The following is a 15,459-nucleotide window of genomic DNA, read 5'->3' as shown; positions in this document are numbered from 1 at the left end:
ATAGGGAAATGTAAAATGAAAATAAAATTCCATGCCAAACACAAGCCAGGGGAAATTATTAAAGATGAAAAATTATTCTTTGAGCATTGTTATCAGAATCTGAATGTTTGTGATAATTAGTCTATCTCCCTAGTTTTACCTTACAAAAAGAGGCAAAATTTAACTAATTGTACTTCCTAATGACAGGATGGACAAACATCACCCAATGGATCTTTCCAGATGTATTCACTACAATTTCTCTTCTAGGCTAGTGCTCTATACACATGGTGTAGGCAAATCTACAAACCAGAGGGATGGGGAAGGGATCCAAAGCTTATAAGGAAATAAGCTCTCAGCTGTATCTTTTTGGTCACAACTCTTTCACAGGTGTACAAATAACTCATTAACCATTCTTTATATTTTTTTTTTCACAGAATCATAGAATTGCTTAGGTTGGGAAAGACCTTTAAGAGTGTTTAGTTCAACTGTTAATGCAGCACTCCCAAGTCCACCACTAAACCACATCCCTAAACTCCACACCTACACCACCTCCCTGGGCACCTGCTCCAATGCTTGACAACATTTTCTGTGAAGAAATTTTTTCCTAATATCCAATCTAAATGTCCCTTGGCCCAACTTGAGGCCATTTTCTCTCATCCTGTCACTTTTCACCTGGAAGAAGAACCCAACTCCCACCTCATTACAAAGACCTTCCAGGTGATTATAGAGAGTGGTGAAGTCCCTCCTCAGACTCCTTTTCTCCAGACTAATCAATCCCAGGTCCCTCAGCTGCTCCTCATTGGACTTGTACCCTTCACCAGCTCTATTCCCTTCTCTGGACACACTCCAGCACCTCAATGTCTTTCTTGTAGGGAAGGGCTCAGAGCAAGGCATTCATCTGCTGGCTCACGTGTCTTCTTGCATCCTCATTCCCTGTGACTGGAAGGATAGAGAAGAATACTGCTTCTGCTCCTGATGCCTTAAGCAGGTGTCCCAAGACCCTGAATAATCAACCTCCTGATTGCCCTTAGTCTGCTAGCTGCAACTTTATCACTGCCCACCTGAGAAATCAGTAATGGACAATAACCTGAGGGTTGTACCAGGGTAGGAACCTTTCCAACCACACCTTCAACCCTGGCCCCAGGGAGACTGCAGAGCTCCCAAAGAAGTGGGTCTTGTTGGCATATCAGGCTTTCTGTTCCCTTCAGAAGATAGTCTTCCACAGTGGTGAGCTGCCCTTTTTTTTTTTTTTTTTATGGTAGCAGTTTGAACTGTTACCAGGGCATAGGCTGACATCGCCCATCACCTTGGTGACATTTCCATGGCAGATGCAACATTGTCACCACAGTTCAATTCCACTTGCAGACCCTCACACCTGTTGTGCCAAGGCCCCAGGGAGGTGGGGCAGTCCCAGAGATACTCCTACTGCACCAGGCAGGAACTCACATTTATGTACCACGCAGATATAGATGTGTGTGTGCATGTATGTGTGTACACACACGTATTTGTAAGGTGCACTAATGTTAGCTTAAAGAAAATAGAAGGAAAACCATTGCAATTGAGTTAGTAAGGTTAAGACAGGCTAATTTTAATAATCTGTCAGACACTGGAAATTACATTAACAATCTTTCTCTTCAAGCTTGGATGTCAAAGCTGTGAATCCATAGCTTTGAGTAAGACCCCTTACTTGACACTTCTGCCATCAGAGTTTTAAGAGAGATAAGTGAAAATACTCTGTTCCAGAGGTTTGTTTGCCAGATCTGCTGGCTTACATGTAATTATATTTGTATGAGATGAGAGAGCTTCCCTAAATTAAATTGCTAAGCTAGCTGCTTCAGCCTCTGTTAGCTGAAGTACAACTTGCTGATACACATCATGACTATGTTGGAATGTGGTGGAGGAGCAGAAGATAGGAAGAGAGAATTTATTCAAAACACAGAATTCCTTGACTATTCTCTCTTCTCTAGAAGGTGTGCATTGTATAAACCATGTTATTTTATATAACTTATATGCATGTATCCACACAGATATATACAGGCACTCTACACAAGTAGATGTACTTTCTCTTATGCTATTTCTCTTAACTGTTAAACACACTCAATGTACACCAAAGTTGAAAGTGCAAATACATTCCAAGCAACATCTTAATCTGAAATTAAATTACAGAGGTAGATTTTATGGTGAGTCTATTTTTTGTTCTGCAACATCTCTAGATAATCCTGCTCTAGAGTGAATAGTGATAAAAAAATTACAGACTTTTTTCCCTAATCTAGTAATTGAAACTAAAGAAAGAAGGTAGAAAGGAATCAATTGATTTTAGCTTTCTGATAATATTTTTCACAGCCACTGCAACTCTGCAGGAGTGGCAGCTTTTTGAATGTTAAAATTGGTAACTTAGTGCAGTGTAACTAAACTCCCTCAAATTGGCTCTTTTTTCCACCTAAAATGCCTTCTCATTCTTCACCATCTAAACTAAAATGGTCCTAAACTGACAACTTTACACAGCTGCATTCCAAATAACTTAAATGCAATAAATACCTTCTATATTGAGGGCTTCTTTCATTGTGCAAGAGAGGCTGGCTATTTGCCCTAAAAATAGCATTCCCACTATGATTTCTAACATCAAGTAGCAACTGATATGCTGATGTTTCCTGATGTGACAGATGGCAGTTGTCATGCTATTTAATAATAAATACTGTGTGACTCTTTAGAGAATATTTTTGAGAGTAAGAAATAAACACAATTCTGGATGTTAATAATACAGCTGTATGAATCCTTCCCCCTCCCAATCCATAAAGTTATTTTATTACTGTCAACAAAATCTAGTGAAAGTCTGCATTTATCTCTATTACCATGGTTGTCTCACTGCTCTTCCCTCTCCTTCCAAATCTTTCAGTAAAAAGCACCTGAGGAGTAGCTAGCCAGCAAAAGACAGATTCTATGCACCAGTTAGTTGTTCTCTCTGATCTAATGCAATACAACAGACACAGCAGTGAATACTTTGGTTTTAAAGAGAAGGTTCTGTCCCTATGTGTATGCTAATGCTTGGTGCACTTGAGAACAACATGAGATGTGCAAAGAGCTCTACAGCCCTTTTTCTACTGGTGTGGCAACATTGATAGGACAGAAGCAACATATATAGGGAGTAAACTGTTTCAAAGTTAACTGGAATTCTCAAATATAAACTACCTTTTTTTTTTAAAAACCTCTGTCATGAAACAGACCTTTATATAAACATCTGCGTGTGTGATTGGGTTACATGGTGGTTTCTGTAGTCTAATTTTCCCTAATGCCAATGTCTTTGTAGCCTATCCCGTTGCTCTATTAGGACAAAAATGACAAGATGAAGAAATTTCCCATCTTCTATTTCAGATTTTCCTGCACGTGACATTATCTGCCCATCAGTCTCAGTTTGACTTTTGATTCTTCCATTTTTAAAGCTGTATCTGTAACTTGGGGGGAACTGGTCCAGTTCAGTATCTCCTGGCTAGACAAGGTGGGCTTTGATACAATTCAGCTAGAAACTAGTTCTAAATTTAACGTGTAAAAAGACAAAAGGCTATTGCAATATTGCATAACTAAAGATGACTTTTACACATAGATGTGTATAGATTTTAATGAAATAGCTGTTTTGCACAGCTAGCCTTGGTGCTTACTGTATCACCTTTTTGGGTTTTTTTTTAATAACTGAATTTTTGTCTTGGCTTAAGACAACTTAAGGGGGGTACACTCTAAAATGAGTTTTCCCCCTTGGTTTTAGCCAATTCCTTTCCACCAATAAGCAGAAGCAAAATATGACAAGTCTGTGTATCAAAATGCACGTTAAGAAAAAATATAGGACTGCAAACTTCCTTCCAAAAGTTTTGAGAAAACTACCTAATTAAGAGCAAACAGCATTTAAAATGTTGACTTTTTAAATTGCTTTAAGTATATTGAAGATAGTGCCAGAGACTACATTAGAATTTAGTATGACTAAGACTTTATTTGAAGTCTTATAGCACTATCTTCCACAACACAAGGACTCCCTCCTCTTATACCCACCCACCAGCAAATACACCATTCTGATTTTAGAAGGCACCAGAATGGTCAAGTTCCAATTTCCTTCTTTTTCCTGGAGAGCTTTGGCAGTGTAGTTCTGACCTGTGGTTTGACATGTCAATTCCAACTCTCTTATCATCCACATGCTGTTAAAAGGTGAATGGCTTTGGATGGATGACAAAAAACACCTGCTGAGGTCTCTTCCCTGCCTAGCAGAAAACAGAACTAAGATGGAAGGGAATATTGGGTGGGGAAATACATATTGGGGGTGGAGAGGTGTTTGTGGGAGGTGATTGTTCAGTTTGAGTTTTTTGGTCTCGTTTGAATTTGTGACATTGATATGCCAGAGAAAAGATAAACTGACGGAGGTGAGGGAGGCAGAATATCTGAGATGCTTCCAGTACTCTCTCAAATGGGTTATATAAAGCTGCTGTGTTTTTCTACAGGCAGATGAACTGGGAATTGCCCTGCTTTGACATGTGCAGCTAAATCACAGAGACTGCAGGACTCCATGAAGCACAACTAAGCCACAATGCAGCATGGCATCACTGCTAGTACTGTATTATCCTGAGTGTGTTCATGTTCTACTGTTACCCAGGAGTGTTTTCTCTTGCTAGACTCCACAGCAACACTTCCTAGTTTCAGCCATCTGGCTGCTGCTCTGGATTTTATGGCCAAGATTTGCCTGTAAGGAACCTGAAAGGCTGGAAGACACCTTTTCTTTAACACCATCTCATTTTAACACATATTCACTGTCAGAATAACAGCAACCCTCATTGTTCAATTAATTTTTTCTTTTGTTAAAAACATGCAGCAGTAATCAGGCTTTTTAATGGGTGTAATTCTTTTGCATAACAGCAGTAATTAACTGAAGCAACTTACAGCAAAAACGTAGTACTAGTGGTCAAAAGCTTTTAGGAGAAAATCATAAATTAACTAAGAAGTTAATTCCATATGCCACAGCTGGAGCCAGGCTTGTGCGTGTGACAGACAGAACCACAATACTAGTGAGGCTGAGATCACCACTTAAGCCTAACCCAAAGCAGAAGGAAACATTAGATAAATAACTGTAAATAAACTCAAAATACACTTCCACAGTTTAACCATACACTGCCAACATTTTTTCTTTCTTAATCTGAAAGTTTTAAAATGCACATAAATGGAATAGAAGCTTAATCAAGAATGCAGTTAAATCATCACCACCAAATTAGACAAAACAACTCCAAACTCACAGGAACCCTAGGACTTTGCACACGGGCTACATACTTTGTATTCTAGCTTTTAGAAAGAAAGTGTAACATAGTATTAAAACAGTATACATACTAAACGCAACCATACGCAGAACTGAAAATGTGATTGTTTATCAAACATACTAATTCTAGTGCCTGTACCTCAAACTTCATCATCTAAATAGCTTCAAGAAATACTGGAGATAATAGATATCTGTAGCAGTAAATTAGCTTTTCTAAAGAAAAAGAAGGAATATACAAACCTGAAATGTTCTTTCTTGGATGACAGACCAAGTCTAAAAATGCAAGTATAGAAACAAGAGATTTTTACATGGCCCAAACAGGTCTTTTCTCTTTCCATTCTCATTGCATTTACATCATATTATCATGGGACAATCCCAAAAATTGTATTCCCTTAGCTAAATTTTGAGATAGTGGCCAATTACTTGGGTCTTTGTTGCTTTTTTGTACTGATCTTTTGAGAAAACATTTGAATGAACCAAAAGCAAACATGAGTTGCTGTTGCATCTTTACCACTTCTCATATGTTCCATCACATAATTCACACAGCTTAAACTGCCTGTGCACAGCAGCACTTCAAACATACAGCAAATGACATAAAATAGCTCTAAATTGCAAAACCACCATGCATATTCAGTTTTTGTTATGTTCTCCTCATTATAACAAAGGCACTTAAATTAAACCATATGGATTCCTACACAGTAATCTCCAAAAGTATTAGCTTTATATTACCTGCTTGCTGTCTTGAAGCTGACTTCTGGCCAAATTCACTAAAGACTAAAATTCACAAAAACCTTTAAAAAGCATGAATTTTTCTTAAAGACTGCCAACAACTGTGCTACTTCATTTTAAGATACCAGAGTAACCATGCTTTTCAACAGATTTTCAATCTCTCCATCATGACATTACATTGCAGGTCTTACTCTGACCTCTGTTACATCAGTTTCAAATAAGTCTCTCTTAGCAGGGGAAAAAAAACACCATTGTCAACATTTTATTTTCATTCCAACAGGTAACAACATACATTAAACAATGCGTCAAGAAATGCTGAATGATGGAAAAAATACAGCAATGACTTTTCTGCTTGCTGCAGTCATGAGAGCTGTTACAAAAATGAACACATGCAATAAATCAACAACTTAACAAAAACCAAAACTCTTTTTCATATTTGGCATCTAGGAGACCAGTCAGATGTCTAATCTAGAATTTTATTTTCCTCTAGAATATCTGTACAATCTGTTCACTTTGCCATTAAAGGCAACAAAATAAAACAAAAATTAGTAACACATCCACAAACAGCAAACACTTTAATTTCCAGTTCAGCAGTGCTCCTAAAGCCTAGGAAACTACACCAAATTTGCCTTGAAACACAAGCCCAGCCAAATTCTCAATTCTAGAAGCTAACACTAGGAAGATAAGAGATGCCCTGGTAAACTGGGAAAATGACTCAGCCAGTGTGGGGCCAAGGGTCTCATTCTGCACCACGGACACTGAGACCCTGAGCAGCCACTCGGGCAGGAGCACTCAGGCATGTGTCTCCCATGGCAATTAAGCCATGACATTTCAAAACCCTGTGGAGAGCAGAGCTTTGGCAGGGCTGCTCACTGGGCTGCTGGCACGCTGCAGCTCAGCGTGCAGGGTTATACAACTACCTGTCCTTCAGCTCTGCTAAGAGCAAGGAGCCCCAGGAGGAGCCCTCAATTGCACTCCTCGTGTTCACATTTGTTATTATTGCTCACCTCCCATCATGAAAATGCTATAATCCAGAACAGCCTGCTGTCTTAAAGGGCATCTTATGCTATACTTTAGTATTTGAGGGCTGCACAAGAACGGAGGAATACATGTCCAGAAGAACAATAAACAATACGATAAATTGAAATAAATCAAATATTCTTGCTGCTGCTGGCCCTCTACCACCCCAGGCAGCATTAGCTCTGTGATGGCTGAGCAGAAGGTAGGTTTCCTGACAGGTACCTCAGTAATGAAAGTGAAATTTAACATTCTTTGTCCCACAACTTCAAAAATTAACATTGGCACAGGATCCACACAGAATAGTTCCCTCCACAAGTGGAGGAGAAATATTTCTGCATCAAGCAGATCAGACGTGCATCATTATCCTCCAAAACTGAGCAAAAAATGCAAAAAAATAAACAAAAGCAAACTGTGGCAAGTCAGCCTAGATATACAGTGCAGGGGGAGAAAAGCCACCTCAGGCAAGGTTGGAGAAAAAGAGGAGGCAGAGTTTTGCAATACCTGCATCTAGCCAGCTCTGCAGCATTTTCAGCTTTTTGGTCATGAGAAACTGAATGCTACAGAAATTTTCCTGTACATTTTTACTTGTTCTCATCAGTTTACAGGGCTCTGTGGCATTTATAAGCATTCATTTTTACTAAAATAATGAAATATTGAGAGTGATGGCTCCTGGTAAGAAGGCTGCCAGCAATTTAGTTTTTTAATATAGTGTCATTTTCAAAAGATGCCACAAACAAATCGTGTTCTTTTGGTCTCCTTCCTTTTTCTTTTTTTCGAAAGATTTTAACACATTCAAAAAGCTGTAATTTATCAAGAGGGCGTTTAATTAAATATGCCAAAAGGTAGAACACTCAATTCTGCCATCACTGCCTTGTAGCTTTAGTTCTCATGGAAAGCAGGTTTTATTCCTCAAAATCCTCTGCTCCTAAGCACATTCAGAGGTTTATAGCCCTGAGTGTAAGGAATTTCCTTGACTGCAATCATTAATGCTAAACCAACAACATGAATCCAGCATAAATGGAAAACCAAAACCACAGAGCATCTTACAACCTAAAGAAAAGATACTGGTCCAAAGTGGCCCAATAACAGGCCCAATGTGCTCAACTCAAACACTTTTTCATCTATACAACACCCTGCTTGCCCAGTTCTTTTCTCACTGCTTCCTTAACTATTCTGTTTTCCTGCCTGAATAAAAAATCTCCTTGAATCCTGCATTTTTGTCTTTACAATTATGAAATACACCAATTTAGAACAACAAGGATGCTTGGGTGATAGAGACACAGTCTATTTATGAGGGCAGAAAATGATGGGAGTGAGTTTGAGCAATACATGTATCAATTACAGCGCTTAATGTCAGTACAAGAAAACATACTCCCGTAACAACTTCTCCAAAACTAAAAGCAACCACTCCTAAGGTATGAAAAAAAAAAATGCACACGATTTTTTGTAATATACTCTTAGTGCTTTATTACCCACAAGATTTACAACTACTACATACTTTTCCAGTAGCATATTTCCTGTTCTGCATTAATATTATTCAATATACAGATTAAGACTGTAGGATAACAACAGTCATCGGTTTAACCTTATTTTCCAGCTGTGTATACAGTCAGATATGCATAATCAGCCTACAATTCTACTCCATCAATTTGAAAGAACATTTAAAAATACTTTTCATTTAAGCATTATGAACACATAAGCATTTCTAAAAACCTTGTTCATGACTTTAAAGACTTTAATATTTATTACACAAAAAGCAATAGTCAAACTTTATAATTGCTCCATTAGTCACTGGAAGCATTGTCATGTCTCAATATGGTGCTCACTCTTGCCTAGAGGCCCAAGTGCACACTCTGGTGTCAACACAACCCTCTTCAGATGTTGAAGGTACAATACAAGAAACAGCCTTACTCAAGAAAGCTTCTTGACATAAAGGGAAACAGGAAAGCCTCTGACCAGAAAAGCAATTTAAATATGACATGCTGACAAGTAAGACAGCAGCCAGTGGCTCCCACAGTACTATGGGATCAACACTTTTTACAGCCCTTTTATCACCTGCTGTTAATCCCTACTTCAGGTACAAATATCCACTAAAATCTTGCTTTAAAAAGATAAAGATTGATCAGCTTTTTCAGATTAATCTGTGGTGCTGTTTGGAGAAGGGGAACAGGTGAGATATGCAGCTTCCATTGGCAGCCTTTGAATGATCAAGCAATTTCAACTGACTTTCCCCAGGCACCTCCCACTCATGCCTTGCATTCAGCTGCATTCCCACAGCACAGCTGCAGCCACAGCAAATTTCCACCTCCAGGCTAATGCTCATATTTGTCCTCAGAGCTAGAATAATTTTCTATGTTGTGAATAGCAGTAGCAGGTTTGCTTACAAAGCTACTATGAGCCACACCATATCCTGATACAGTCATTTGTAAATATTAAGTCATCTATTAATATCAATCTAAATACCTCCACAAAAGCCAGCACCTGGGAACAAATATGAATACTGGCTGTTCTCATCAAGTGTGTGCTGCTTACATTCCTGAGTAACGAAATCCAGTAATACAGAAAGCTTCATTTAAGCATCTAACAACACCCAAGAGGAATAAATTACCAAAGCCTATGACTCCATATCTCAGACAAAAATTTCAAGTCAAACACCTCACAAAAGACCCTTGATATCTTTATGCTGTAAGGAAAGACTGATATAAATATTTTTAAGGCTTTGTGTAATTCAGTATCTTTTGCCTTGCAAGACAGATGATGAAGCAAGCAAAATATCTGACAAAGTAATTGCATCTGAGATGATTCATGCTTTCTTATTTACAGAAATAGCCCTTTAAGTAACTTATTACTTAACCTTTTCTTCTTTTTTTCTTGGAGTAAAAAGTGCTGTTAGACCACTTACCTAGTTTTGTCATTCTGTGGTGTTCACAGATGTTCACTATCTTACAACCCAGTAAGAGAGATGAAGCCTGCACTAAAACTGCAATTTAAACAACCTTTTGTAAAGACAAAGAAAGCATTTATACTTTAAAAAGAGTGCACTAAGGTAGGATGGTGACTCTGTAGCAACAGGCTAAAGCAAACACAGCACTGTTTTATATCCTTGTCCAACAGATGAAGTTTAACCCAGAGCTGGAATGACAGCAAATCTGATGACCATTTGGCCTTCACTCTGAGTGCAAACATGCTCTTGTAAATCAATTTGCAATGGATATGTATGCATGTAAAAGACCTCTGAACTCCACATAACTTGGCGAACAAAGCCAAATTTGTGTGTGGAAACAGAGGAAGACAGAGGGTCCATCTAACTGCAGACCAAGAACTTAGCGCTTCATGGCGACACATTTTCTGGCAGACAAGCACAGAGTGACTCTGCAAACACGGCCCCTTGGTACCCTCACAGTGCACAGTACTGGCAGCCACTTCAGAGCCATCAGCCCTTCAGTTTTCACTTCAGTTAGCACAAGATAAATGACAAGATGTTCACCAATCTATCTAGCCTTTCTCTTAAAGAGGCAGTATGTCAATAATCCCCTTTGAGTCAGAATCATTACTTCATATCTTATTCTGTTTCTGGTACCTTAAATGCAAGGTGTTTTCAATGTAGAAACCCACAATGAATACACGGTCATGTTTGTTCTGGGTTGCAAAACTTTCATTGTAACAAACCTTAGTATCTTAAAGTATTCTTTGGCATCTTCAAGACAAACTGTGGGGGGGATGGAACTTGCCCATCCCTGAAGGGATTAGCATATTAATGCAAAAATCCCACCTAATGAATAGTCACTGCAGAGAAATGGTCCCCTTCTGAAGCTGAAAACAGACTGCACTGAACTAACCTTGAAAGATTTCATACCATTAAAGATAAGTGTCCTTTGAAATTCATTCTCACCAAAGATCACAAAGTTCTGCAAGAAGACTATTTGATATATACCACAACAGAAAATCAGTCTTCACATTTCCCCAGGCCCAGCTGACTTGCCTGTAACCAAAGGCTGGATCCCAATGAACAAAAATATTATAGTTCAAATACAGAAGAACCATTTCTCATTGAAAAGCCTCATTGAACCAAAGCATTTCTGGAGCAAAGTCCTTCCTTAATACAAGGGCTTTTCTAGATTTTGAGATTCAATAGCTGATAAAATATGAAGAACTATCAGAACACTGTCCTGGCTGCCTATTGTCTTGCATTATTTTTCCTGTGAATTCATAATCTTTAAGACATCTGTTAACTCAAGCTGGCAAAAAAAGGAATCTCAAGGAGGAGGCAAGCAAATGAATCATTTATCATCTGCCTTCCTCTGATTCTCTGCTGATTTCAAATAATACAGCAACAACTTCTTTATAAAAGACATCACTGTTATCTTCCAATTTTACCTATGTTAAGTTTCTTTCATCTACTCATGCCACCTGTCCTTATTCCCAGGGCTGGATTTACCTCTTAGTTACCCTGCACATATTCAGATTTCTCATCACTTCTTTGGTCTACATATATAAATCCTCTGTTTTAAATGACTACTGTGCTATGAAAATGACAAAGGACTGATAGCACAACCACCCAAGTAAATTTTTGAAGACAGGCAACTGAAAATTAAATTGTTTCAGTGCTGTCCAGCATGGAGTTGTGTGGTGTTAAAAGAAATACACAAAGCTCTAAAAGCTTCTGTCTTTGAAGTTACCAGTTAAAGGATGCAATGCATTCCTGAGGCCAGCCCAGGACAGTTTCCTGAGCCATCTGTGCTTGAGATGCTCCTCTAATAGGAGAGCACTGGCAAGAGCAGAAGACACTGCAGCAGTGCCCAACTCTGCAATACAGCAACATGGCTTGGACCTTCGAGTCTTCTGCATGGGCTAATGGAGTCTATAGGCAACATTTACTCCTGGTAACTGCTTCACCTGTGCTGTCACCCCATCCACAACATATTCCCCTCAGCCTTTCCTGCTATCCTCTTATCCTGTTCTTTTTTTCCCCAGGCACAATGACATTTTAGTAAATATAGAGTACTAAGTTTACATTTCAAGATACTAGCCCGGGACACAGTGTGGCTTCAATCTGCAATAACTTACAACTTGAGTAAGCCCTGAGCATTCAAGACTACAAACTCCTGTCTGTATAGTATATTGCTATTTGGTCAGCAGCCAGAAAAGTAGGAAAGTAGTGATTCTGATGGACTAGGACTAGACCAGGATCTCTGGTTAATGAACTATAGCTAACAATTTTCTTAATTTTTGTTGTTGTTTTTGTTTAGGTTTCCTTACTGTGTGGATGATCAAACACTGGCACAGGTTGCTCAAAGAGTTTGTGGGGTCTCTGTCCTTAGAGATACGCAAAACCCAACTGAACATGATCCTGGGCAACTGGCTCTAGCTGTCTTTGCTTGAGCAGAGGGCTGACCCAGACCTTTGCCAGAGGTGCCTTCCAACCTGAGCTATGCTGTCACCCTATTTTAAGGCTATCCTTTAAAATTCTTATGCCCCGTGACTCTGTATTATTCCTTTATCATTAATCTTCCTTGTCTACAGCTTGATTGTTGAAATCCAACCAAGCTTCTCAAAAGCATTCTCCTTCCTCTGAGTCAGCCCTTTACAAGACCAAGAGCAGAGTTTATTACTGCAACCAGGTGTGAACTGTCAGCAAAACCACAGAAACCCCATTTCATATATTTGATACCTTTCCTTGTTTACAAACCACATGTTAGTGTAACCCATCTTTCAGCTTGCCAGGCTGTGCCAAACTCCCTTACGATCTTATCTGCAGCAAATACCACTTGGGATAAGAAAGCAAATACTAGAACTGTAACTATGAGGATTGGCATTTCAATAGGGAGCTGCAGACAGCCTTTCTTTAGCACTTTTCATTCACCTCTTCCTTCTTAACTGGTAAGACATCCACTAAGGTAGCTGAAATACAAGGTGAAATGAAACCTTCATGATTGTAATAAAAATACTCCAGAAAAAAATTTTATTTTTATCATCAAAGAGAAATAAAGAACATTAACTTCCTCATTTTTGCTCTTCATTTTATTTTGACAAAGATGACCTAAGGTGAGTGAAAAAAAGGATTGTTTTGTCTAGCTAGAAATACATGAAACTTTTATGTACACCTCCATGTTATTGAATTATTTCATCTTTGTATGAAGAACATGACATCCAAAGGCATCCAATAATTCTTTCACAAACAGCAGAATTAGCGAAGCTTGGAGAACCATGGCAGGACCCATCCCTGTATGGACCACCAATTGTTGGCATGGTGCTTGGCATCAGATTAGTATCTCACTATAAAACTTTCATACCTTCTCTCTGTGAGTTCTCACAGGCAGCTCTTCACAACACTGACGCCTTTTTTCTTCCTTCTGTATGAGGACGTAACCCTTACTGTGCCTTTCACAACTGCCTGACCCTCCCTCCTCTGAGCTCAGCCAACAACCCCCAACTCTCCTCTCGACTGCCTAACCCACTCTTTTACAACACCCATCCTCACTGGACACTGCTGTGCCCTATTAAGGGCAGGGCTGTTCCTACTCTTTGGTAATTAGTTCAGCTGCAGCTCCTCAGGGGTGAGGCTGCCTCCATCCTCCCACAGCACCCAATGCCTTCTAATCACCTCAACCTGCTCCCACCACATCTTTCTCCAGCTTCCACTTGTATCCTACACCTGCACAGCTGGAAAAGTGATAGTAGATGCTGGGACTGCTTCAGAGCAGCACAGGTACTGACTGACTGGCCAGCACACCTGTGGCTTGGCCACTGCCTGTTGCCTCTCAGAACTGAAGTTTTCATTCATTTAGAAGCATTAATTCCACTTTCAATTTAAAAGAGCTATTGTGTTCCTATAATTATGGAATAATTATGTTTCTCTACTCTTTTGCTAACTGTCATGCAGAGGGTTAAAAAAATCAAGGGGAATAGGGCAAAGAAACAGATGCTCTTAAAATAAGTATTTGTTCCATTAGGAAATTAGAATAAAATTCCTAGTAGCAAAGGCCTCCAGAATGTCACAGGACAACAGTCTCTTTGCTGTTATGATTTCAAGGACTCTTCTCACATATGCAAACCACTATTTGTATTCAGAAAACAACATCAGAGCCTTCATATTGTGAAATGAGGTTCATAATAGGTTTCCCACAGGACCTTAACAATTAAGTTTTCATGAAGATATATGGCTTTTATGAAGAATCTGTTTATTAAAAATTTGTCTTTTCCTTTTCAAGGACGTAGTTAAATTTTTATTTCAAAAGCAGTTCTGTCTCCCACACTACATTTTTGGATTTGAAAAACAAGAAGAGTGAGAAGAAAATAAAATCCTCACAGTTTTCTATATTGTATACTAATCAGTTGTCTGCCTATTGAAAAGAATACCCTTCAGTATAATAGTGGTTTCTCATATTAGGTCTAGTGTTTGCCTACTGAAAAGCTGAAAATCTAATAAAACTTTTAATACCTTACATAATTAAATAGATACTAAAGATCTGTCTCCTTTACACTGCAGGCTGCCAGAAAGTGGTCCAGTTCCACAATAAATTTTTTTGGTCCCAGAGACAATGTAGCTTGCATTATGTTTCTAAACATTAACTTCACATAACCACTTGAGCAGTGTGTCACTCTTGCATCAAGCATTGAATTTCACAACACAAATGGTGGGGAAGCCCTAAAACACAGCCTAGGCATAGTTCAAACAAACTCATGTGCTGGATTTTAACCACTCTGGCTGCTTCTGGAAATGGTCAGTTCACACTTGTTTACCCAGTTTTTGGCACAGAACTTCCTACAAGCTTACTGCAGAACATGTGCTGGTTGGGTTTGCAGTCTTTATTATAAAAGCTTGTCTGCCCTGTAATTTCCATAATTCTCAAAAGAGCAAATGATGAGCAAACTAAACATTCTGTCTCCTATTCAAGGGATCTATTGCCAACCACCTTTCTAATGACGTTTACTTACCCAGTATTTTCAGCTTTTTGCTAGTTTTCATGGATTTTAAATTAGACACTGAAAGGGTTACAGAAGTAACCCCTTCTTAATACACTTAATACACTAATACCAAATGCCAGCTCCTAAGCTGTACAGAACTTCAAGTCAAAAATCTCTGCTGCTTTGCTTGCTGCAAGTCCCTCATCCAGTAGCTAACCCAGATTTCCCCACTCCATGATACATCTGGGCATGTCATACTTGCATGACTCTTCACCTCAATACCCTTTGGCTCTGCCTCTAGGCCACAACCATTTCCACTTCTGCCAACGCGCTGTGAGTAGGGATGACTTCACGTCAGTTCTGATCTGTGCAAGGAGGAAACTTCCTGCCAAATTAACAAACTCCTGGAATCCAGCTGCACAGCTCTGCTAATTCTATCCAAGGATGCAATGGCACACAAGATCCCCTACTGACCCTGCCACCAAAACTTTCCTTAATCTTTGTCTTTTCTCCCTTCACCACAGCATTACACA

At 39.1% G+C, this 15,459-nt stretch overlaps 1 protein-coding gene across 7 annotated transcripts in view; it reads right to left on the bottom strand.

Moving 5' to 3' along the window:
• The window catches only part of SH3KBP1 (SH3 domain containing kinase binding protein 1), a 210,901-nt gene that overhangs the window by 104,863 nt on the left and 90,579 nt on the right, over positions 1-15,459 (bottom strand). The window contains exon 1 of one of the 7 annotated variants that reach the window (XM_064407527.1): positions 13,312-13,487. The exons of 5 other annotated variants lie outside the window; for them this stretch is intronic. The gene's annotated coding sequence lies outside the window, so the exon portion shown is untranslated. Of the gene's footprint in view, positions 1-832; positions 853-13,311; positions 13,488-15,459 lie in introns of those variants that run through there. One more of the 7 variants, XM_064407528.1, reaches the window with a different exon arrangement.

The sequence above is a fragment of the Passer domesticus genome, chromosome 2 (assembly GCF_036417665.1).
Source record: "Passer domesticus isolate bPasDom1 chromosome 2, bPasDom1.hap1, whole genome shotgun sequence".
Classification (NCBI taxonomy): domain Eukaryota; kingdom Metazoa; phylum Chordata; class Aves; order Passeriformes; family Passeridae; genus Passer; species Passer domesticus.
Note: the sequence above shows the minus strand (reverse complement) of the source record. Positions and strands in the feature narration are given on the sequence as shown.